Source organism: Bos indicus, chromosome 27 (assembly GCF_029378745.1).
Source record: "Bos indicus isolate NIAB-ARS_2022 breed Sahiwal x Tharparkar chromosome 27, NIAB-ARS_B.indTharparkar_mat_pri_1.0, whole genome shotgun sequence".
NCBI lineage: Eukaryota > Metazoa > Chordata > Mammalia > Artiodactyla > Bovidae > Bos > Bos indicus.
This window is the reverse complement of record NC_091786.1, coordinates 10,872,747-10,898,608: the sequence shown is the minus strand read 5'-3', so window position 1 is coordinate 10,898,608 and position 25,862 is coordinate 10,872,747. Positions and strand designations below refer to the sequence as shown.

The 25,862-nt window shown below is 37.6% G+C and overlaps 1 long non-coding RNA gene across 2 annotated transcripts in view; it reads right to left on the bottom strand.

Moving 5' to 3' along the window:
- LOC139180208 (uncharacterized) overlaps positions 1 to 9,803 on the bottom strand; it is a 162,796-nt gene extending 152,993 nt beyond the window's left edge. For both annotated transcript variants that reach the window (XR_011564520.1, XR_011564521.1), the window contains exon 1: positions 8,318 to 9,803. This is a non-coding gene — a long non-coding RNA (uncharacterized lncRNA). The remainder of the gene's footprint in view (positions 1 to 8,317) is intronic.
- Positions 9,804 to 25,862: the final 16,059 nt, after the last annotated feature.

The window sequence follows — 25,862 nt, the reverse complement described above, 5'->3', positions numbered from 1 at the left end:
TGTATATTATTAGGTTTTTATAGATGTGAGATTCAAGGACATAAAATTCAGTAGATGGCTAGCCTTATGCTGTTTGTATCATTCAATGGTATACGCTGCTGCTGATTACTCGTTTCACTTGTGTTCAACTTCATGTGACCCTGTGGACTATAACCCACCAGGCTCCTCCATCCATGGACTTCTCCAAGCAAGAGTACTGGAGTGGGTTGCTATGTCCTTCTCCAGGGGATATTCCCAACCCAGGATTTGAACCCAGGTCTCCTGCATTGCAGGAAGATTTTTTACAACTGAGCCACCAGAGAAGCCTTCAATAGTGTATGAAAATGGGCTTCCCTAGTAGCTCAGTTGGTAAAGAATCTGCCTGCAATGCAGACAACCTGTGTTTGATCCCTGGGTGGGGAAGATCCCTTGGAGAAGCAAATGGCAACCCACTCCAGTACTCTTGCCTGGAGAATTCCATGGACAGAGGAGCCTGGCGGGCTACAGTCCATGGGATCACAGTGTCTATGTAAATCATTTCTGACTTAGTCACAATCTTCTTTATGAGATATTCTATTATTAAACTCTTGAATTACAATTGTTCTCTTGGTAGTTACTGTTTCCTTCTTTAAATAGATTGTAAAAATTTGAAGGAACTACTCACTGCATAGAAACTATCGAATATCTCAGCAGAAACATTATATATACATTCACTCCATGGTAAACGAAATGGTTTTATATATCTTAGCTTAGTCTGTTATATACACTAACTGCTCAGTCACTACTTAATGAAATATTTAAAGGGTACTAATGAGAATCTTTAAGGACTTGTGTGAATTAAACTACATTTTCCTTTGTCAGCAGTTGCTTTTCAGGCATTTTCCTCTGCTTCTTTGTTCTTAAGCAAGCTAAATCATCTTCCAGATTAAAGGATGCATTCAGAACCCTCTGTTAAAACTTCTCATTCACTCCTGTTTACACTGAGTTTCCATGTTTCACAAAAAATTATTTTTATCTGAAATTCATTGAATGCTAATTTCCCTTGAATAACTAAGCTTAAAAATTTGAAAGGAGTGAGTGATCAGATACTGTGATGAGGTTACTACTGAGTTAATCATTTAATGGTTTTAGGATATTTGAGAGGTGAAAGAGAACCTATTTTCAACCAAAGTAAGAAACTGTTTTTCCTATGTTTCTTCAGAGTAGCTTTAGGAAAAAAAAGGAAAATTAGATTACATCAAAAGGAAAAAAAGTTACTCAACTAAATGGTTTAGAGTTAGAATCATCGAAAAAGAGCAGATAAAAAGAATGAGGTACCTGACGGTAAGAGAGAAATGAATTGGTGACAGACGTGATTTTGAATTTTAATACACTGATCATGAGAATAATGGCATTAGATAGATGTTTGTAAAAATTAATTTACTTTGGAATGAACACTATCAAATTAATTTTTAAACAGCATCAAGATTACTTTATATCTAAAGGTGGATACATGTGAGTAGTAGAGAGACATTGAGAAGAACATCCCCAAATGCATGATTCTTTCAAAACCATTAGTACATGATATAAATATAATAAAATGTGTGAGCAGGGGGAAATAAAAATGGAAAAAAATAATTTCTTATTGCTTGAAGGGTTTCACGTCTGTCAGATAGAATGAAAAATTAGATGAGTTAAATCATAGTTATGGGAATTCATTAGGAACAATTGAAAATTAAAAGTTAAAAAGTCTATTTCTATCTAAAATGTTTCTGAATATATTCAGTTTCTGACAGAGGAGGACTTTAATTATCCTCCTGTGTCACTCATAGGGACCAGAGTATATTCCAGAGTATATGATTGACTGCAGCTGGATTTGAGAGTAATTCTCATTTTCCCTGTTTCAGACACCATGCTAAATCTAGGAAACAGACACAATTGTTTGTAACAGAATATTCATCAACATAAACTGACTTAGAGTTTGATGAGGGATCAAGGGATTTATTCAACTTCCATCTTACTGAAGAAGATGTTCTTGAATATGTCATCTGCAGAAGATTAACCTATGGTGATTGTGCTGAAATATTTTGAATATTCTATGGCCTTAAAAAAAAAATCCAAAGATAGACATGAAGAATTGCCTGAATGAATATGTGAAATGATGGATTATGGGGATTGTTAGTTAACTGAAGGTGAGGAAACAGTCATGGGAAGATCTTGAGTTAGGTCAGGTATTTCAAAAAGTCATGGCAGGAATAAGAAAAAATAAGTTCTCCCACAATAGTTTTATTGATATTATATTCTACATTCTAAACACTGAATCTTTTTTTTTTTTCTTCTAGAAATAAAGTTAAAATGCACATAGTCCCGGCCACTCCAGAAATGTTTCTTAATCTATCTGAAGCATTTAGTACACTAGATATCTATAGCATGGGACTTCTCTGGTGGTTCAGCAGTAAAGAATCTGCCTGTAATGCAAGAGACACAGGTTGGATCACTGGGTCTGGAAGACCCCCTGGAGGAGAGCAGGGCAACCCACTCCAGTCTTCTTGCCAGGAGAATCCCATGGACACAGGAGCCTGGCAGGCTACAGTTCAGAGTTGCAAAGAGTCGGATACAACAGAAGTGACTTAGCACACATGCATACTATACAGCATTGCCATATTTTAGGGGAGAATTTCAAATACTGGAAAAAACAGAATCACTTTTTTGCTGCTGAAATGGCTAGGATATGGCTAAATACATTCTTTTTTTAAGTGATAACTGATAATGATGCAAATGCATGTCCCAAGTTTTTTTAACTTTGAGGTCATTTCCCAAAAACGCTATTGCTGAACTCATTTAAAATTTGACTAAACACTAAGTCACACCAAATAATCCTTCACTAATGAATTGAGTAAGATGGGTTGATGGGCTTTTAACAATTTTAATTTCTATAATTATATGACTTCAACTAGTATACCAAAACCCTCAAAAGCAATGCAGTGATGAATCAACACAAATTAACAATAATGAAAACAGAACATTTTATTACACATTAAAGAAGAAGACTTTCTAAGGTGAATGTACTAAGGACATGTAAGGTTATTCAGTGTAGCCAATGTCTCCCATCCTTATGGCCAAGGTTTTAACAGCATTTTATTTCCCTACCCCTGCATATGACATTTTTTGTTGGTTTTCTGGATAATGCGCAGAAATGCTGAGGACTTTAAAGAGGTTATTCAAGAGCCTTATAAAGAGGTTATAATTATAGCTCTTGAAGCTAACAGTTTGTAATTTTAGGGTCAAAACTGTATGCATTTTAAAGCATACAGTCCTCATTTGCAAAGCAGGGCTCATGATGAACACAGAAAGACAATTTTGTTCTATCTGCATATGTCAAGAGAGAATATTGCCTTGATCTAAATATTTGGAGATTCAAACAGATGACTTTAATTTATAATGCATATCTTATAAGCCTGCTCTAGTTTGCTTCGATGGTTACTTATAAATGAAAACAAACAAGGAGTAGCAAAAAATAAACAAATGGCCTGATAGTATGTGTAGTGAAACTTTGGTGAATACTTTTCCCCACAAAACTTACGTGCTTAGACAGCCTTGTAACAACAACCACCCAAATAGTTTATAGATGTTTCAGTGTATGTGCTAAAAAAAAGTTTCACAAGTTTAATTAAGCAGATGTTTAAAAAGTATCTTCTGAGTTTATAGAATATATTTATTCTCAAAAAGCATGAGAATAAGAACAAGCAGATTGGCTGGAAGTTTGGATCTGCTTAGCACATACTTATAAAATAAACGAAATTACTAAGAATGATCAAATATGTAAATATGAATAAAATAATTTAAAAATTTATATACAATTTGGCCACCTGATGCAAAGAACTGATGCTGGGAAAGATTGAAGGCAGAAGAAGGGGACGACAGAGGATGAGATGGTTGGATGGCATCACTGATGTGATAGACATGAGTTTGAGTAGACTCCAGAAGTTGGTGATGAATAGGGAAGCCTGGCATGCTGCAGTCCATGGGGTCACGAAGAGTTGGACACGACTGAGTGACTGAACTGAACTGATGTGCATATATCATAGCACAAATATATTTATTACACATTATATCTAGAGATAAGAATATAGTTTATAAAAATTCCTCAGTGCTATAATATCTTAATAAGTGGTGTTTTCATAATAAATTTACAATATAGCATAGCAAGTGAAGGGTGGGACCATTAGTGTCAGTACTCTCTTAGCTTGTCCCTAGAATTCCCTTTTCACCCTAAACTTGCATATCCCCCTCAACCACAAAAAAACCTGGCAATTTGCTGGAAGCTTTATTCAGAAGGCTCTTCGGCAGGCATCAGATGGCTGAGCAAAGTGTATATCACGTTTGTATTCCTTATGCAGAGGAATTTAAGCAATTCCTTGATAAAGTACATATAAAAATAAAAAGAAAAATTCAACATTTCCTGGCACAGAGGATTCAGACTTGAGATGTGTTCTGATAAAATCAGTTTTCTACACTATCAGTAGTATTTGGAAACCCAGAGAAACAGTACCATTTGTAGGTTGGCATTCTAGGAACTTGACTGACTCAAAATCTACTCCTTCTCTACCTGGGTCTTTACAAAGAAGTAAAAGTTTAGATGTATTCTATATGCAGGGGACAATAGTTACGGTTAGAAATTGGATGTGATGATGAAAATGCTGCAAGCAATCTTACCTTATTTCACAGAAATTGAAAGTGTTAGTCGCTCAGTCCTGTCTGATTCTATATGACCCCATGGACTGTAGCCCACCAGACTCCTCTATCCATGGGATTTTCCAGGCAAGAATACTGGAGAGGGTTGCCATTTTCTTCTCTCATGGTTCTTCCTGACCCAGGGATTGAACCCGGGTCTCCTGTATTGCAAGCAGGTGCTTTACTGCAGAAACCTCCTGGTTAGAGTGTTTATTAAATTCTTTTGTGCTTGGGACTCTGCTAGATTCTGAATATATGTTGGCAAATAAAATATTTTTATTGGGGAATGATACATGTATAACAGATAAATATGAATTATTGTTATGAAAAATATTTTAAAATTTATCAATAATTTAGAATCATAAAGCATATTTACCAAATCACAAAGGAGGTCAGATGATAGAAATCTGAGAAAGTTACATTTTTACCCTCTACTGAAAGATGAGGAGAAGCTATTATATCAGGAACCATAGGTTGGGGGTTGGAATATATACACTAATATGCATAAAATAGATAACTAATGAGAACCAACTGTATAACACAGGGAACTCTACTCAAACCTCTGTGGTGACCTAAATGAGAAGGAAATTCAAGGAAGAGCAGATACATGTATATGTATGGCTGATTCACTTTGCTGGATAGCAGAAACTAATGCAACATTGTAAACCAATTATACTTCAATTAACAATCAAAAAAGAACTATAGAGAGAGAATTTCAAGTAGAAGTTAACATGCTTTGGAATATCTTGAGGTGGGAAAACCTTCCAGGCAAATGAAAGAAGCTCAGTGTGACTATAGTAGGATGGATCTAGAGACATGTGCTGATGTTAAATAATGGCCAGACCTGTGGGGCCTGATATTAGTTACAGGATATAACAATAATCATTAATGTTTAATTAAACATTAAACATTAATCATTTAACACATTGTTAGAACAACTATTGAGAGCCAGGCATTCTTAGAGCTGAGATAAAACATGTAAAATAGACATGGCCCTGCTTTGTAGGCTTGATGTAATGGGAAAATTAAATATCAACTAAGTAATTATGCAGTCAAAATACAGTAGCCATGTTAGAATTTGTCTGAAAGACTGATGATTGTTGCTGTAAGAGCTGAGAAAGAGATTTGCAGAGTGGGAGAGATCATGAAGGCTCCTTGAAGATGATAAGACAGTACGTGATGAGTTCAGTTCAGTTCAGTCACTCAGTCGTGTCCAAGTCTTTGTGAGCCCATGGACTGCAGCACACCAGGCCTCCCTATTCATCACCAACTCTCAGAGCCTACTCAAACTCATGTCTATTGAGCCAATGATGCCATCCAACCATCTCATTCTCTGTTGATCCCTTCTCCTCCCACCTTCAATCTTTCCCAGTATCAGGATCTTTTCAAATGAGTCAGTTCTTTGCCTCAGTTGGCCAAAGTTGGGGTTTCAGCTTCAGCATAAGTCCTTCCAATGAATATTCAGGACTGATTTCCTTTAGGTTGGACTGGTTGGATTTCCTTGCAGTCCAAGGGACTTTCAAGAGTCTTCTCCAACACCATGGTTCAAAAGCATCAATTCTTCGGTGCTCAGCTTTCTTTATAGTCCAGCTCTCAAATCTATACATGACTCCTGGAAAAACCATAGCTTTGACTAGATGTACCTTTATTGGCAAAGTAATGTTTCTGCTTTTTAATATGCTGTCTAGGTTGGTCATGGCTTTTCTTCTAAGGAGAAAGCATCTTCTAATTTCATGGCTGGAATCACCATCTGCAGTGATTTTGAAGCCCCCCACAAAATAAAGTCTCTCACTGTTTCCATTGCTTCCCCATCTATTTGCCATGAAGTGGTGGGACTGGATGCCATGATCTTAGTTTTCTGAATGTTGAGCTTTAACCCATCATTTTCACTCTCTTCTTTCACTTTCATTAAGAATTCTTTAGTTCTTCACTTTCTGCCATAAGGGTGGTGTCATCTGCATAGAATCTGAGGTTATTGATATTTCTCCCTTCAATCTTGATTCTAGTTTGTGCTTCATCCAGCCCAGCATTTTGCATGATATACTCTGCATATGTTAAATAATCAGGGCAACAATATACATTCTTGATGTACTCCTTTCCCGATTTGGAACCTGTCTGTTTTTCCATGTCCGGTTCTAACTGTTGTTTCTTGACCTGCATATGTGATGAGTAGCCCATAGGAAAATGGAATGCTTGGAATCACAAGCTCTAGTATAAGTGACATGGTGAATAAATTCCTGCAGGGAAATTACTTCTTTCAACGTATGTGGAGAATGATTAGAGCAGAACCAAGAAGAGATGTGAGTGATAAATTATCAAAATATAACATAGCCAAGGTGAAGAGCAACAGTGACTATAACGAGGAGTCTGGCAATCCAGCATGGAGAAATGGATAATTTTGATATATACATACTGAGGAGGTAAAGGCAGCTTCCCTGGTGGCTCAGTGTTAAAGAATCTGCCTGCAATGCAGAAGACGCAGGAGACATGAGTTTGATCGCTCGGTCAGGAAGATACCCTGGAGGAGAGCATGGAAACTCAATCCAGTATTCTTGCCTGGAGAATTCCACACACAGAGGTGCCTAGTGGCTACAGTCCATAGAACTGCAAAGAGTTGGACACAACTGAAGCAACTGAGTACCCACAGGAGGAGGTAAAAAGTCTGACTTACTGATTTATGTTGAATGTAACCAAGAGAGGACAGCTATAAAGAAATGGTCTCATGAAAAGAATAATAAATCTGTTGCTACTGAGACTGTCAGAAGTCAAAGCCTCAAAATTGATGAGCATGGCTGGCTCAAGCACTTAAAAGCTTCTAGAGCTCTTCCCCTAACTCTAAGACTCCTATGCTGAGATGAGTTCACCATGAAGTGTGTTGGACTGACACTAAGTTGCCTGCCAACTTCAAGAAAATTTCTGTGTAAGAGGTACACTGTAAAGCAACACAAAATCCATAACCAAGAAGCACAGCCCTCAAGTATTAATTTGGTTCTGAGAAATCTAAGGTTTATCTAAATTAATAGAATCCTCGAGTCTCAAAGAATTGAACACACCATCTTTGAGAATAATCACTTACTTTATATTTAAGAACTGTGGTCCAGGAGGCTGTGTAGATGTCTATAAAAATGGTCAAAATCTTATTCAATTCTTACTAGAATTCCAATGGTCATTATGGGGAATGTTCTAACTAGACAAGATGCAGAAGCATCTAAAACCCTTCAAAATTCTGAAATAGCTTTATTGAAGGTTCATGAACAGGTAACAAAAAATTAAAGACACAGGAGGAACACAGTGTAACACTGTAATACTGACATGGTTCCTCTGACTCCCCTCTGTCCTCCTTTGCTTGAGCGCTTAAGTACTAATCATCTCTCTAAATTGTTTTTCTACTCTAAATAGACCACAAAACCATCAACAAAAGTCTGCCAAATTAGTGGCCTGACACCCCCAGGTCCAACCTTCCAAGGAGGGTGTCCCTGTGGGCTCTTGGGATTCTCCAACTGAAATGCCACCAGCTATTCCCTTCAAGGGCTTCAAGGGCCAAGGGAAAATTAAAATGAAGGGGAAACCTCTCCAAATTCTGATTGATACTGGAGCTACACTCTCTACTTTAAACCCCACTTACTCAGGATTCTGGGGAAATGGACAGGAGCCAGTGAAGAGTGAAATTCTTGTCAGAGTAGTGCTGGGTCTCTGTCTGCAGTGCTCAATCAAGCACATACAATGAAATTGGGCATTGTCTGTTTCCTTGCAAATTCTGGCCCAGTAGTTATTGATCCTTTCTCTCCCAGGATAGACAGCTATTGCCTTCTTGTCTGTTTTGTTTTGTATCCTGAGAACCCGGCTTGGCAATCATGAGGGTGGGGGCCTCAAAATGACAAGCAGACAGAAGTGAGGCTCCCACTTCATTTTCTGCACCTCAGGTCCTGTCAGGGTTGCCAGCTCTCAGAGGAATTGTCTGAGTCTTTCTTTCCTTTGCTTGCCTTTGGGAGAGGATGTGGATCTTGGAGGGGCTTTTACACCTTCTCTGGGGACTCCTGTTATATCCAAGTGTTACTGAAATGCAAGTCCATGTGCCTGAAGCACAGTCAGGCCAAACAATACCAAAATGTCCGAGTGTGGAGCAGAGAAAGGTTTATTGAGAGTCAACCAAAGAGATGGGTAGCACATGTCTTAAAAAACGTTAGGCTCCCCAAAAGCTCTCAGCAATGCCCTTTTCTAGGAATGGTGAGGGAGGGGTGTGGAGAGTTGCTGCAAACTTCTTGGTTTCAGAGCCTTTGTTCTTCAGTCAGGTCATGGTCAGGTAACCATGTTCCTATAAATCTCTATCAATTAAGTGTTTTTCTCCATATGATAAGAAAGTTTCCAAGGCTCAACCAAACTCTCCGAGGTCCAAGTCCTGCTGAGAGGAGGCAAAGCTCAGTTGGCAGCTCCTTCAGGGTCGGGTCCCCAGAAATCTTGTCCAGCTGTCATCCCTGAGGTAGCCAGGCATCCAGGAGCCAACTGGCCCTCAGGTTTCTCAGGCTGTCCTGACAGCTGTATCGCAGGCCCCACAGACTGCATCTGCTGCCATTAAGTCACAGAGGCGGGGGGAACCGGGAGAGGGTTATTGCTGCCTGAAGGCCTGAGCCCAGTCAGTGAGTCGCCTTGGGGAAGGCTCTGGAGCCCTGTAGGACACAGCCCTCAGCCTGTTCCCTGGGTCTGTGAGCTCACTGGCTGGCCCAAGGCTGGAGGGCCGGGGGACAAAGGCCGGGATCCACGTCTGACCTCATTCACTGGCCAAGAACCAACTTTCCACTGACAGTTGGCTGTATAGCCCACTAATAGTCGCTCAGTGAGAGTCGCTCGCTTGGGGGAGGGGCCTACTACAGCGCCGGCCAATGGCTGAGCAGGACAACTAACGGTCGCTCTCTTTGACAGTTGCTTACTTAGGGGTGGAGCCTGCACTGGCACCAACCAATGGCTGAACAGGACCACTAACCAACCGCCAGTAACTGTTGCCTAGTAACGGGTTCTGCTGACAGCTGCAGCACAGCCGCTCTGTGTTACGCAAGGTTGTTTTTTGTTTGTTTTTTTTTTGTTTTATTAATAAGTATGACCAGGAATGTTTACCGGTTGTCCTTAAACTGAAACCTGATGGGATATTGAACAGGTTTCTTCTTCTTTTTTTTTTTTGCAGACGCCCTGTGGCCAGAAGTTGGCCAAATTAGAAGCAGATGGCACCAGTTGGCCAAATCAGAGCCAGTTAGGAACTTTCTTAGGCCTTCTTCCCTGTAAACTCAAAGGGAATGTAAAACATTCCACAGACAGACAATCCTAAATTTAGCACAGGGGAAGTTTTCAATTTCATCTTACCTAAAGATACTTTCCCTGATACAAAGAAGCAATTAAAGATAATATAATTGGATGGGTGTAGGCAATGACACCCCACTCCAGTACTCTTGCCTAGAAAATCCCATGGACGGAGGAACTTGGTAGGCTGCAGTCCATGGGGTCGCTGAGAGTCGGACACGACTGAGTGACTTCATTTTCACCTCTCACTTTCATGCGTTGGAGAAGGAAATGGCAACCCACTCCAGTGTTCTTGCCTGGAGAATCCCAGGGACGGGGGAGCCTGGTGAGCTGCCGTCTATGGGGTCACACAGAATCGGACACGACTGAAGCGACTTAGCAGCAGCAGCAGCAGCAGTCAATGCCTTGAATAGCATTCAGGTTGCAGCCCAGTTCCTTGAGGAATTAAAAACAACTGTTCTGTAAATTGAGGCCAACTCTTAGAAGGAAAAACTGAGAGAAAAGTTATTTAGAAAACAGATCAAAAAGAAAAAAAGAAAAAAGATTGCTTCATCATCTATACTGGGCTTCCCAGGTGGCTCAGGGTAAAGACTGCCTGCTAAGGCAGGAGCCACAAGAGATGTGGGTTCAGTCTCTGGGTTGGGAAGATCCCCTGGAGGAGGAAATGGCAACCCACTCCAGTATTCTTGCCTGCGAAATCCCTTGGACAGAGGAGCCTGGGGGCTACAGTCCATGGGGTGGCAAAGAGTCGGACACAACTGAGTGACTAAGCACACATCACCTATCTTGTCTTGTTTCATTATTTTTAAATAGTGGTGAGGGTAAATATTTGAATAAATAGCCACTGGACATCTTAAATGGCAAAACTGAGGGTGAAGTGATTTAAACATTCATTTTTTTAAATTAATTTATTTATTTTAATTGGAGGCTAATTACTTTACAATATTGTAGTGGTTTTTCCCATACATTGACATGAATCAGCCATGGGTGTACATGTGTCCCCATCCTGAACCCCCCTCCCAACTCCCTCCCCATCCCATCCCTCAGGGTCATCCTGGTGCACCAGCCCTGAGCACCGTGTCTCACACATTGATTGAACCTGGACTGGGGATCTATTTCACCTATGATAATATACATGTTTCAATGCTAAGTGCAGAAATTTACATATGTACTCAAATTTAGAAAGAGTAGACGGTGCATGATCAGCTTAACTGCTGGTTGTGCTGCTGTGCTGTGCTTAGTTGCTCAGTTGTGTCTGACTCTTTGCAACCCCATGGACTGTAGCCTGCCAGACTTCCCTGTCCATGGGGATTCTCCAAGCAAGAATACTGGAGTGGGTTGCCGTGCCCTCTTCATAACCCAGGGATCAAACCCAGGTCTCCTGCACTGCAGGCAGACTCTTTACCATCTGAGCCACCAGGCAAGCCCAAGAATACTGAAGTGGGTAGTCTTTCCCTTCTCCAGGGGATCTTTCCAACCCAGGAATTGAACTGGGGTCTCCTTCATTGCAGACAGATTCTTTACCAGCTGAGCTACCAGGGAAGCCCTAACTGATGCTCAATTCCAAATTCCAAGTCCTGTCCTGGCATTCTGGAATCCACTCTCTAAACAAGTCTTTTTCCCTTCATCTGTAATCCCAGAAGAACGTTGTACTGCACCATCCAGGGACTGGCTCTGTTGATCTGAGGCTCATTTAGAACATGAAGTGACTTTATATTGCTTTGTTCTAGCTCCTAGTCTCTAAATCCAGAGGAATTAAAATGTCACTCAATATTCAAATATAATATCTTCATGGAATTTCATTAATGACTATCTGGTAATTCATTCAGCAAACACACCAAAAATTAACACCTGCTTTTGAACTTTCAATCTGTTTCCAGATTGTAATTTTTAATTATATAGACATCTTTTAACCTTTATTCTGAAAAAATGCTTGTATTCATGTTATATCCATATGTCATAATAACATATTCTAATATTATAGTCACTTCCATTCTTATTTTTTCTTAAATTTAATATTATAGATCCTAATCCCTCTTCAAGCAGAATGAGTTATATTTTTATTTAAAGGTGAAAAGTTCTTGTACTTAAATGAGAGCCTAGTAGACTCAAAAGGAATTTTGATTGCTGCCCATCATCTAATTAGATATTTTTAATCTTTGAATCTCACAATTTCTAGAAAACAAAATTACTTTTGAATAGGTATTCAATTTCAAAGATTTCAAGAAAATAAGAGCCAATAAAGATCTACCATTATATCAAAAGGAAGCTTATCATGATTAAAATATTATTTTAAATTACTGTCAGTTCAATTCAATTTAGTCGCTCAGTCATGTCCAACTCTTTGGACCCCATGGAATGCAGCATGCCAGGCCTCCCTGTCCATTACCAACTCCCAGAGTTTACTCAAACTCATGTCCATTAAGTCAGTGATGCCATGCAACTATCTCATCCTCTGTCGTCCATTTCTCCTCCTGCACTCAATCTTTCCCAGCATCAGGGTCTTTTCCAGTGAGTCAGTTCTTCACATCAGGTGGCCAAAGTATTGGAGTTTCAGCTTCAGCATCAGTCCTTCCAACGAATATTCAGGATTGATTTCCTTTAGGATGGACTGGTTACTACATGGGAGATTAAACCACACTTATGATTATCGTATTAGAACCTTTCAAAGATAATGAACAGGAAAAAAATTCCTTTTTTTTTAAAAAAAAGGTTAATATATTATTAAAGTATTGGAATCATTTCTCTTGAATAGAATATTTAAATGCTCTTGTAAAATAGCATTATATAAACCAAGGGAGTAAATGATCAGCAGAAGAATACCAGAATACAGTTGCACTAATAACAATAAAACCGAAGTAACAAATTAAAATAAAATGTAACTTAAAGTAACTTGTTTGTGTCTGCCATCTTAGCAGTTAATGCCTACTGTCTATGTTGTGATCTGTTAATTATTCTATAATTTATTCTTTTCTTAACTGAGCTGTATTGTGGATTCCAGAGGCAACAAAAGCCACAAAAGTATATAACTTGCCATATCCTGAAAATCAAGCTGTATGGTTAGAATTCCCATAATTATTTATGTTTTATGGACAAAATATAAATTTGAATATTTAAGCTATAGTTTTGTTTCTATTTAAGTCCTTTTAAAATTTCTGCTTTGGTAAACTTTTATATATACAAGACCAAGATATGAGCAATAAAGACAATGTTTGAAAAATTATTATTTTTTTGTAACAATTCTTTGATCCTTGATGTCTTCCATCAAATTTCTAGGCTCTCAGCCCACACATCTTTTTTTTTTTTTTCCATAATAAAATCTCTCACAGATCTTAAACTATCTTATATGTTGTGTTGGAGGCATTTTGGCTTTCCAAATATATTACAAATCCCTAACTAACCTCTTGAACTTAACTTCAGCTCAATGTAGTACTGTTCAAAGCTGTTGATTTTGACATCATTTCCTTCTAAGTATTGTGGCCAATTACGATTATAATTATTAAGTTAATGGTTGAAATCTTGAACAGAGTGGACTTTTTTTCTCTCTCAAGATCCTTAGGGTTACAATTATATTGGACTTGTATTCATAAGTTTTAAAATTGTGCTTTATCTCAAGAAATTAAAGTTAAATTTTTCTCAAAGGTTTAGATGACTGGAAGTTATATCATAGAATATTGAGCCCAAGAGATTCTTTCTCTACTAAGCTTATTCCCTGGATGATGCTCAAATACTTTGACTTTTTACTGTTAGGAACCAAGTGCATGTTCCCTGGGGTATGCCAAAAGGATTTGCTATTTTAATCTTTGGATCAAATCTCAACCTATGTCACTTTGATTCTGTTATTTTATCTTGGGACATAACACAAAATAGGATGAACAATTATATTCCGTATGTTCATTCCAGGGGTTCCCAGAGGGCGACAGTGGTATAAAAAAAAAAAAAACCCTGCCTGCCAACGCAGAAGACATAAGAGATGTGGGTTCCACCCCTGGGTCGGGAAGATCCCCTGGAGGAGGGCATGGCAATCCACTCCAGTATTCTTGCCTAGAGAATCCCATGGATAGAGGAGCCTGGTGGGCCATAGTTCATAGGCTGGCAAAGAGTCAGACATGACTGATGTGACTTAACATGCACACACATTCATCTCAAAGGAGCCCTTGGTCTATTCAGTAGTTTAAGAGGGTTTTGTTAATTCTTTTATGTTATCTTTTTTTTTTTTAATCAATTTAACCTATCTTTTCCATTTGAGAATTAGTACCAACTATTATTTTACTGAACTAATCAATGAGAATCTCTTTTCACTGAGGCAAACCACCTCTTTATACTAGATTTTATCCCTGATGAAAAAGTCAATATTCCACATATTTCTTTTTAATCTCATCAATAATCCCTAATATATTAACATAACTTTTACAAAAATACATATTATGTGAATCAACTCAGAAACCTGGATATCTTCCCCTGTTATTCTGTTATTGGAATAAACTTTAAGGTACTTGAACGGATTCTATAAAATATTTCAGCTTAATCTTATAATTGTTTACCCAGTTCTCATTATATCTCATAACAACTAGAATGTTCTTCACTAGTTAGCACCTAACTTAGTGGGACATTCATCAAAAGAAAGAACTCAGAATTTTTAAAAATATGATATTGTCTAGTTAAAGAGCAATATGTTTATATAGTTTATGAATTTATGTGATTTCCTTTACATTGTTGTCAAAATATCTTGCCTGAGATCCTCGTTTACATATTTGCTGTTTAAAAATTATGTCAAGAATTTATTTTTAAATGACATAGTAAAATGGAGCAAATACTTTCAGATGAATATAAGAAGTGACATTGAGTACTTTCTACCACCTTCCAGCAATTCAGATACCCATGAATCCAATTATTTAAGCTGCCCTGAGGAGAAGAAAACCTTTGAATAACTCAGAGTGATTTCTTTGCTTTAGAAATCACTCCTTTACCCTTCTAAATACTACTTAAATCATTCTATGCCTTTAGCCTTTTAAACCTGCATAAAGCTGAATTATCTCAGGTCTAAGATTCTCTGATTTTATAAATTCACAGTAAAGATGTGTCAATGCCCAGTACTACAAAAAAATATTGGTATTTATTTAGAAGGTTAAATAACTTTATCTCTGAGAGGTTAGAAGTGCAGTATTTTAACACTTACGGCTTTTACAAAGTAAGATTTTTAAGGGACTATCAGGTCTCCACGACATTCTGTGTTAAAGGGAAAGAGCAATTGAAGCACACTTCAATTTCTGGAGAAAGGAATGGAAACCCACTCCAGTATTCTTGCCTGGAGAATTCCATGAACAGAGGAACCTGACAGGCTACAGTCCATGGGGTCGCAAAATGTTGGACATGACTGGGTGACTAATACTTGCAATTTCATTATATTTGATTTATTTTTATTTAAATATTCTATGATTTTTGCGATTGAAAATGTTTGCTCAAGATCCATAGATTGACTTTGTCAAGATTCTATTTATTTATTTTACTCTAGGTAAAATAATTCTAATCTTTCAGTTCAGTTCCACCACTCAAATATGTCCAACTCTTTGCGACCTCATGGACTGTAGGCCTCCCTGTCCATCACCGACTCCAGGAGCCTACTCAAACTCATGTCCATTGAGTCGGTGGTGCCATCTAACCATCTCATCCTCTGTCATCCCCTTCTCCTCCCACCTTCAACTTTCCCGGCATCAGGGTCTTTTCCAATGAGTTTGTTCTTTGCATCAGGTGGCCAAAGTATTGGAATTTCAGCTTCAGCATCAGTCCTTCCAATGAATATTCAGAACTGATTTCCTTTAGGATGGACTGGTTGGATCTCCTTGCAGTCCAAGGGACTCTCAAGAGTCTTCTCCAACACTACAGTGCAAAAGCATCAATTCTTCAGCTTTCTTTAGAGTTCAACTCTCACACCCATACATGACTACTGGAAAAATCATAGCTTTGACTAGACGGACCTTTATTGGCAAAGTAATGTCTCTGCTTTTTGATATGCTGTCTAGGTTGGTAATAACTTTCCTTCCAAGGAGCAAGCATCTTTTAATTTCACAGATACAGTCATCATCTGTAGTGATTTTGGAGCCTCCTCCCCCCCAAAAATAAAATTCTGTCACCATTCCCATTGTTTCCCCATCTATCTGCCATGAAGTGATGGGACCAGATGCCATGATCTTAGTTTTCTGAAATGTTGAGTTTTAAGCCAACCTTTTCACTCTCCTCTTTCACTTTCATCAAGAGGCTCTTTAGTTCCTCTTTACTTTCTGCCATAAGGGTGGTGTCGTCTGTGTATCTGAGGTTATTGATATTTCTCAATATTGAAATGCCAGGCTGGATGAAGCACAATTCTAATGTTTATATAGATAGAATTTGTAATCCAGTTTTTGCCCATGTAAAATGAAGCTAGTAGTAGTATACTTAACTCATGATACTGTGAAATTTAAATAGATTACTAAAATTAAAGCACTTAGAACAATGCCTATCATACATAACTACTATGTAAGGTTAACCTTTATCATCAAGATCATTGTCATTTTCATTTACATTGTTATGATTTTCTTACATTTTTTGAAAATAGTCCCACCAAATGAAAATGGTGCTTGTCTAATTTCATAGTTATGGTATTCAAATCATATCTTTCCCTTCTTCATCCCATCACTTCCTCCCTTTCATATACCTCTTTCCAATTTGTCATTGTCTAGTGAGGTTTAAAAAGCAGGAACAAAGTTCAGGTAAACTATAAGATTCTTGTTTATGTGTGTTCATTGTATTTATCTTTTCCCTTAAACTCCCTTTGCTTTTTACTTATGTCTGGAAGGACCTGATATGTCTGGATTTTAAGAGAATCCAATCCATCATAGTCCTCTAGATGGACTCTAGGTGTCTATGCTTCACAGATATTTTTGGACAATGACTTTGATGAGATCAATACCTCCTCCCTTTTGATAATCACAAATTCCAAAAAGCCTGAAGATGCATGGGAATAAGTATATACTGAGTTGTCAAACATACCAACACATCTATCAAATTTATAGTGACATCTCTTTGTAAGATTTACCAATGAGACTTTTTTTTTTTTTTTTGCTTTTGATGCATTTCTGTTCAAGTCTCCATTTATTGTTCGAAAATATACTATATATATGTAGTACATATAGTATACTACACACACACACATATAGTTTTTATCACTCATTTGACTTTATTCATTGGACCATTTATTCATTTAGTAAATAAATATCAAAATCTCAGTACAATTAGAACTCCCAAAAGGAAACTGCCTAGAATTTTCAGTTATAATTTATACAAGTTCTGCAAGGTCTCTATTGAAACAGGCATATTCACTGACAAACAAGGAACAGACCTTTAATGTATTGAGGCACTAAAATTTGAGTGTTGTTTATTATAGCAGCTAGTGTTCATCCCTTGAAAATGTAGTTTATTGTACTTACTTTAGTACAGTAAATAGATCAAAACTACTTATATAACATTGACTTTGCTGTGTGGCAGATGGCAAGGAAGCTGCTAATATCAAAACCTGAAAAGATGACCATTAGGTCAACAGCAGTGTTTTATAAAATTGTCACTTCTGGACATCTGCCTACTGCTAGCATCTATAAAGCACAAGTAGGAAGACTTTAAAAGTATGCTTATTGTTTGGTTATTATTGGTTCTATTTTAACAGAAAGAAATGAGCTTAGAGAAGAATTGGCCAGCTTGCAGGCAGAAAGGTAAAGGAATTGTAAGTGGACCCAGAAATTCAGAGCCTTGCAGAGCAGGAAAAGGTGACAGGTGATAAATTCTAAAAAATAGGGATTTTGATTTTAGTGACTAGGGCCCAGGAAAACATTTCAGTAAAATAAAGTGACTCAAGCAATAGGTCAGGTTCAGAATAAGGTATTTCTTCCTATTCCTTCATATAGTCTCAGGGTAGTCACCACTAACTAAAGAGAGAACTAGAAAAGTAAAATAAAGCAGGAAGTACAATAAAGTAGGTTTGAGAAAAACATCTGGGAATGAACCTTGTGCTGATTACTAGCACATAGAACTCAGCAAAGTGGAGTAAATGAGATGTCTATTCTGTTTCTGAATAAATTAAACAGACATGGTCCTGAACTCAGAAACCTTTTGACTCTCCAAGGCTAAAAACTATCCTCATTACCTACTCTTCTGCCTTGTCCAAGCAGGAATTAGGCTCTGAAAGCTATAAAACCCTTAAAGAGGGTATATCCTCCAATACGCATTTTAGGTGTGGCCACAAAAGATAGTGGAAATCAAAGAAATTTTCAGATTGTGGAGAAAGGGGCTCTGAGAAAATGATCAACGGAGTTTGCCCCAAGTATGAAGATTCAGGACACCTTCAGGCTCTCCTCCTGTATCACTAATGAAAAGACATCTCTCTGAGTTGACCCATGTAGAAGCATTGGCTAGAAAATACACTTAAGAATTTTTCTGAAAAGATAGATCTTGCTTGTATTAGCCACAGGTTTGTTTTTTTTTATATAGATATATAGCAGATGACATGATGGACTATCCTGATCCCCTTTTCTAAACCCTTTTGAGTCACTTGTTCCCGCAGCTTCTATTTGCAGTATTTGTTGCTGACAGCTACAGATGCATCTCTTTCTGGGAACTGACTTCCACCCAAGGTAGCTGCTTCACCCAGGGCGAAACCCTGTCCATGGAGCAGCCGGTATCAAATGACCAGTCAATCAGAGATATGCATATCAGTTCTAACCATCTCCATTTGGACAATTCCAAAGGATTATCCAGCTTGGGGGGACCCATGAAATCAGCTGAAGTCTCTGTGGCAACTGATGGAGAAGACTTTTGAGAGTCCCTTGGACTGCAAGGAGATCCAACCAGTCCATCCTAAAGGAAATCAACCCTGAATATTCATTGGTAGGACTGATGCTGAAGCTGTAGATCCAATACTTTGGCCACCTGATGTGAAGAACCGACTCATTGGAAAAGACCATAATGTTGGGAAAGACTGAAGGAAGGAGGCAAATGGGATGACAGATGATGAGATGGTTGGATGGCATCATTGACTCAATGGACATGAGTTTGAGCAAACTCCGGGAGATAGTGAAGGACAGGGAAGCCTGGCATACTGCAGTCCATGGTGTGGCAAAGAGTCAGACATGACTTAGCGACTGAACATCAATGGTGCCAACTGCATTAAAATTCAGCTTCTCTCTTTGCCCAATCTTGATTCCTTTACTTCCTCAGAGTTGTTTTTCCCAAGTGCACATTCCAAGAAAATTGCCTTAATACAAATTTCTATATCAGACTTTCTTTCTAAGGAACCCTGCTTAAGACAACAGCTCATGATTTTTATCCCAATTTACTCTTAGATCTTTATTTATTATGTATTTTAAATCTACCATCATCTTGACATTTTCATTGCCATCATCCTAATCTAAAGCATCAGCCTCTTAGAGTATTGCATAGCCTTTGACTTGTCTTCTTTCCTTCACTCCTTTTTGATTTTTTTTTTTTCCTTCAGAAGAAAAGCAGTAATAGCGTAAGTCTTATCTTGTGATGGCCTCCACTTAAAACACATCAAAATTTTACATTTCAGCTGGAAGGAGATTCACTCTTTTTCATGGTCTAAGAAACTTGGCATGATATGGTCCAAGGCTACCACCTTAACTCTGATCTTTTCTACTCTGTTTATCATCTTGCTCCAACCACAGGACGCTGTGAAGTATCCCTTGTTTGCCCCTGTGATCATGGGGCTGAGCAGGAGCTACAGTTTGCATTAGCATCATGAGAAATTATCTTACTGCATATCATCAGTCCAGGAAAAGATCAAGATTCAAAATTTTAGATAAGGTTTCTAGTAAATGAGTACCACTTTCACACTATCATAAAGTCACAAAATTATAAATCAAACAGTTTTAAGTTGGGGACCTTCTGTAATTTCTTAATGCAAACACACATGGAATTTATATTAAGTAGTTGGATAGGAGTTGTAATGAAACAATGGACTTCTTACAACAGAGAGCATAGGACTTCAGGATAGGCTGATTTCATTAATAATCTAAATAAATTGTGTAAAGAATAAAGTCAAGATTATCAGACAAGTAGTAGATGCCTGGTAAATAGTTGTGAAAGAGTCATTAATTGATCCCCGAGAGAATGCTTAATCTATCCTTTTCTATTTTTACCCAGAGAGCAGAGAAATCTAATTGGGGTAAAAAGTAAGTGATCAAAACAAATGAAAGAAAATAATGGAGAAGTAGAAATTTTTAAATCCAGACAATTTCAGGTGTGTTTGAAATAATTTGATAAAAGTGGCAGAAAAGCTCATTCAGCTTTTCTGAATGAGCTAACCCAATGTTGTTTCAATTTACTTATAAAATCAGTTAATGGCATCTTCCGCTACAATTATTTTTAGTTTTGTGCATTACTTGCTTTTATAGTTCATGTAGTTGATTTTATCTACTCAGGTAAACAAGAGTTAATAGCAAGAGCATGAATTTGGCCCCAATAGATAATTAGTATAATCTGTTAATTATGAAAGCTGGGTTGGCAGGATTTGGAGTTTAAAAATGCCCATGGTATGAAATCAACAATTTGTCATTATGGCTACAAAATGCACAGATGGACAAACACTTATTCCTCATTTTAGAATTTGTTTTTCCAAAAGAATCCTCTGCGATTATCATTCTTTTATTTGCATATTCAGAATAATAATAAAAACTAGTGACTGAAATGTTGCATGTCAACATGGTATATCATTTTCTTGCTTATTATTATAATCAATTATTTAACTAATGTGCAATTTTTATATTTCTGTCTTTAATCTCACATTTGAGGTGGGTATAGAAACATGAAGGAAGGACTAACAGTATAACCAATTATAAGATTACCTTAATATATGTGTTCTCTATATACATATATAATCCTATTCTGATGTAGGAATGTTGAAATATATTAATGTATCTTTAGAACATCATGTATTAGATATATTTTGGATGCTTGTGAACTCAGTCGTGTCTGACTCTTTATGACCCCATGGACTGTAGCCTGACAGGCTCATCTGTCCATGGAATTTTCCAGGCAAGAATATCATAAGAGGTTGCCATTTCCTACTCCAGGGGAATCTTCCCAACCCAGGGTTTGAACCCGCATCCTTTCTGTCTCCTGCATTGGCAGTAGGATTCTTTAATCAGTACCTATAGTAGTATAAATATATATACAACTTTACAGGTACAGCATACATTAAAAATTATCTTTACAATATGTTTGAGGTGTTTTTGTTCAGAGGCTCTATATTGCTATTTCTTTTTTAAAAAAGAGACAGAAACTGCATAATAAATGATATCTTTAATATAAGCTATCTCTAACATATAGATAGTTAAGGGTATTATCAGGTATATGAATGAAATGGAAACTTTTGCTTTATAAACCTGATCTGAGATGTTCTCATTAAAAAGAGACACTAAGGGAAGATTTGGGAGAATGGCATTGAAACATATGAAATGTCATGTATGAAACGAGATGCCAGTCCAGGTTCAATGCACGATGCTGGATGCTTGGGGCTGGTGCACTGGGACAACTCAGAGGGATGGTATGGAGAGGGAGGAGGGAGGAGGGTTTATTTTTAGAAATTTTTATTAGTATTAAAAAAAAAATAAAAAATAAAAAGAGACACTAAGAGAGGAAGGCTATATGAACATAACTACATATATGTACTTGTCCAAGAGTCAGAGTCAGACACAACTGAGCAACTAACACTAAACACTAATATAAAATCAATGCTGCAAACCAGTGTGTGTCTGTGTGTTGGCAGATGGAGATGTTGAGAGGCACAGGTTATTGCTATCCTTAAAGCTCTAGGATGAATTACATGGGTGGGTGATCTTTATATATCTGTGCAATTCACTTGTTTGACACCAGAAGAAAAGTCTAGATGGATCACAGAGAACGATTACAGATTACTGCAAGCTCAACCAAATAGTATTCCTGATTATAGCTACCACACTATATATGGTACCCTTGCTGGAGCAAATTCACAAGGCTTCAGATACTTGGTATTATGATCGTCAACTGAATGAACATATTCTTTTCTGTGGGCTTCTCTGGTGACTCGGATGGTAAAGAATTTGCCTTCAATGTGGGAGACCCTGGTTTGGTCTCTGGGTCAGGAAGATCCCCTGGAGAAGGAAATGGCTACCCACTCCAGTATTGTTGCCTGGAGAATTCCATGGACAAAAGAGCCTGGTAGGCTATAGTCCAAGGGGTCACAAAGAGTCAGACATGACTGAGAGACTAACATTTTCACTTTTTAAAATTCTTTTCTATTCCAGTCAAAAGAGATAGGAATATGCCTTGGAATATAGACAAAGATATTTACTTAGAGTTTTTTCCAGATCTTTATCAACTCTCATGTGTTCTAATAAAATGTGAAGTGTCAAGGCCATCTGGACACCATGTAGAATTTCATATTGATTCATTGTATTGATGACATCATGCTGATTGTGTAGGATGAGCAAGAGGAGGTTTGTTTGCTGCAAGCTTGCTAAGACACAGGAATTCAGAGGACAGGAGTGATCAAGAAGATTCAGAATAAGTCACTTCAGTAAAGTCATTTTCATGCCAGTGGTTGGGAGTATACCAAGACGTACCCTTCAAAGAAAATCAAATTGCCAACTCCTGTATCTACTACAAAGAAGGAAGAACAATGTATGATGGCCTCCTTGGGTCTTGAAGGCACTAAAGGAGAAAGAGAGACATTTTTATACAGCCAGGTTGCTTTTCCTTCTCGTCCAGTTTATATGTGATGTACATCAAAATATGCCATAAGTTGTGTAGTAAAAACAATGAAAAATCATTATGCTTTTGCCTATACATCAGTTACATTGTATGAAATAAATAATTGAGAGGGGATTTACTAAAGTAGTAAGGATGTAGTGGTATAAAAATATTTATTAATTGAGGACATTTCTTGTCTGTGGGAACAAAAATATAAAATATCACATTCCTGTTTTTACAGTATTCAAAACTGTCAGTTACTATAACATAGGCTTCCCTAGTTGCTCAGTTGGTAAAGGATCTGCCTGCAGTGCAGGAGACCTGGGTTTGATCCCCAGGTTGAAAAGATCCCCTGGAGAAGGAAACGGCAGCCCACTCCAATATGCCATATTAATTTTTTCTTCACCCTCCATTTCCAGCTGTGTTGATGTGTCTGTGTCATTGATTTGCTGCCCATCGAGTCTGAATCTGATTTGTCTCATTGGCAAACTATCATTCATAATAGAGTCCCATTAGTTTACTAAGTGGCGTATGGCTCTTAGTCTTAAGCTGCACCATGGAACCATTCTACCCTGACATCTGTAAATTAATATGATGGTTTCCTGTGTCTTGAATCCTCTGTTGTTTTCCATTGGCCATGGTAAGCATCACAGTCTTTTCAGCTTCAAGTGCCCAAAGATGGACCAGTTTCCCAATGGATTGGACCCCCAGAAGCACTGGAGAAGCAGAAAGCAGAGAAGCAGTGATGAAGCGTGTTTATTTTACCCTTATAAGTGGTTTGAAACATTTTCCTGTAGTCCCTGAGGATATTACCTGTCATTAAATTTGATAATTTTGTTCAGATATATCTAATATTTGATCATTCCTGGTCAATTTTAATTTTCTCTTTGTCTGAAATAATTTTCTTTATCTTTAATTTCTTTCCTGACTTTGATCAGCTTTCATTGATTTATTTTTCTTTTTGGTCCATTTCTGATCATATTTTTTTGCATATCTGATTTTACTTATGTTGGTTTCTTAATCTCTGTATGTGTGTTTGGAGGTTTTGGTTCAGTCTGTGACCTTACAATTTTCTTTTACTCCTGTTGTATTTCTTTGGAAGGTTAGATGGGGTGATGTTTATCAATTAAAATGTTATAACTTATATTTCCTATTTTTATTTCTATAGTAGTACTGTACTGCTTTTCTTTTTTATTAAATTTTTCTTCCAATTCTACACATGTGGTAGAGAGAAGGCCCTTTATCTGATGTAGTGATGTTCAGTCTTCTTAAGAGACACAATTGATGGTGGTGATAAGAGAAATAAGAGGCGTTTGGGAGGTTCTTGCTTTTCTTTGATTTCTGCAGAGTTCTTAATTTCCTCATTTCTTCATTCTTTCCTTTCACTGCGATATCTTCAAGGAGCAATCTTCTCTATCTTTCTGTTCTGTCTCAGTAGCTGGGTGTCACTGAAGCTGTCACTTTAATCCCTCTCTTTGACAAGTCCCTTCCCCTAGTAAGTCCCACACCCATTTTCATCATTCTCCTGCTCAGCCTTGAACTCCTGGGGAATTACTGCATCTGTTCTTGTCTGTGCCATTTATTTTCCCTTCTCCTTTACTTGGGCTTCCCAGGTGGCTCAGTGGTAAGGAATTTGCCTGCCAATGCAAGAGACGGAAGTTCAGTTCTTGGGTCAGGAAGATCCCCTGGAGAAGGAAATGGCAACCCACTCCAGTATTCTTGCCTGGGAAACCCCATTGACAGAAGAGGCTGGTGGGCTATAGTGCATGGGGTCGCAAGAGAGTTGGACAGGATTTAGCAACAAAACAGCAACTCATTTACATGGCTTCTCTTCAAACTTCCTTGCCCTGCTCTATACACCCACAGATTCACAGTTTCTCAACTACCAATTTCTTATCTGCTTGAGCAAAAGATGCAAACACTTGTCCAAGTGCTAACAAAAATATTGTTTATAAATATCAAATATGAAAATAAATAGGTAAGCAAAATCTAAAAAGCCAGTTGGCAGTGTGGCAGGGAGATGGCTTCATAGCAGAGGTCAAGGAAAAATATAAGCTGATACGTAATGAAGTGGCTGGAGACATAAGAAAAGTGGGAAAGGAAAAATTGTTTAGGAAGTAAATATCATACATTTCAATGAATTGGATATTGGAGGATGAATATTGTAGTATTATATAATATAAGGTGATAAAGTCTTAGATGTGGGTAAGATCACAGACCAGATGAGAAAAAATCTAAGGAAATGGCAATCCACTCCAGTATTTTTGCCTAGAGAATTCCATGGGCTACAGTTTATGGGGTCACAAAGAGTCAGACACGACTGAGCAACTTACACTTTGTGAATATAGTAACTTTGTGAATAGCTCATTCACAATGTTTTCCAGCAGAAACTAATACAATATTGTAAAGCAATTCCATTCCAATAGAAAAGAATGGATTAAAAACAAGGTCCTCTTATAAAGAACAAGGGACTTTATTCACTATCCGGTAATAGAGCATAATGGAAAAGAATATGAAAAATAATATGTATAAATAATTGAGTCATTTTGCTATACAGCAGAAACTAACAGAACATTATAAATCAACTATACTTCAATTAAAAAAAAATTCCCCCCCCAAAAAAAGAATCATTCTTAAGGATTCGACTATGGAATATCTTGGTAGGAGTACTTTAAGGTATTTTGGAACATTATATTATAAAATAAACAAGTTAAATTAAGGGGATGCATGGTTATATCATACCCTACCGTGAGTCTGAGTTAGGTGATTGTTGAATAGTGTCTTTTGCGTTCAACAACAGAGAGCTCAAGATCTGATTTGGTGGAATGATGAGAGAGAAGAGAAAAATATTGGAGGAAAAAAATGAAAAGAAAAAAATAACTAAAAATGGCAAGTAGACATAAACTCTCAATAAAACTCTCAGCACCAAAGAAGAAAAAATAAAGGTTTTGTTCATTTTGTTATGTTTTTAGTAAAAAAAGAAAAAAGAATCAAGCATATTTAAGGGCTGATAGAAAGGATTCGGCAGGGAAGGAGAATAATAACAAATAATGTGGCCCATTTATTGAAGACCTCACCGGGATACAAACAGGAATTCATTT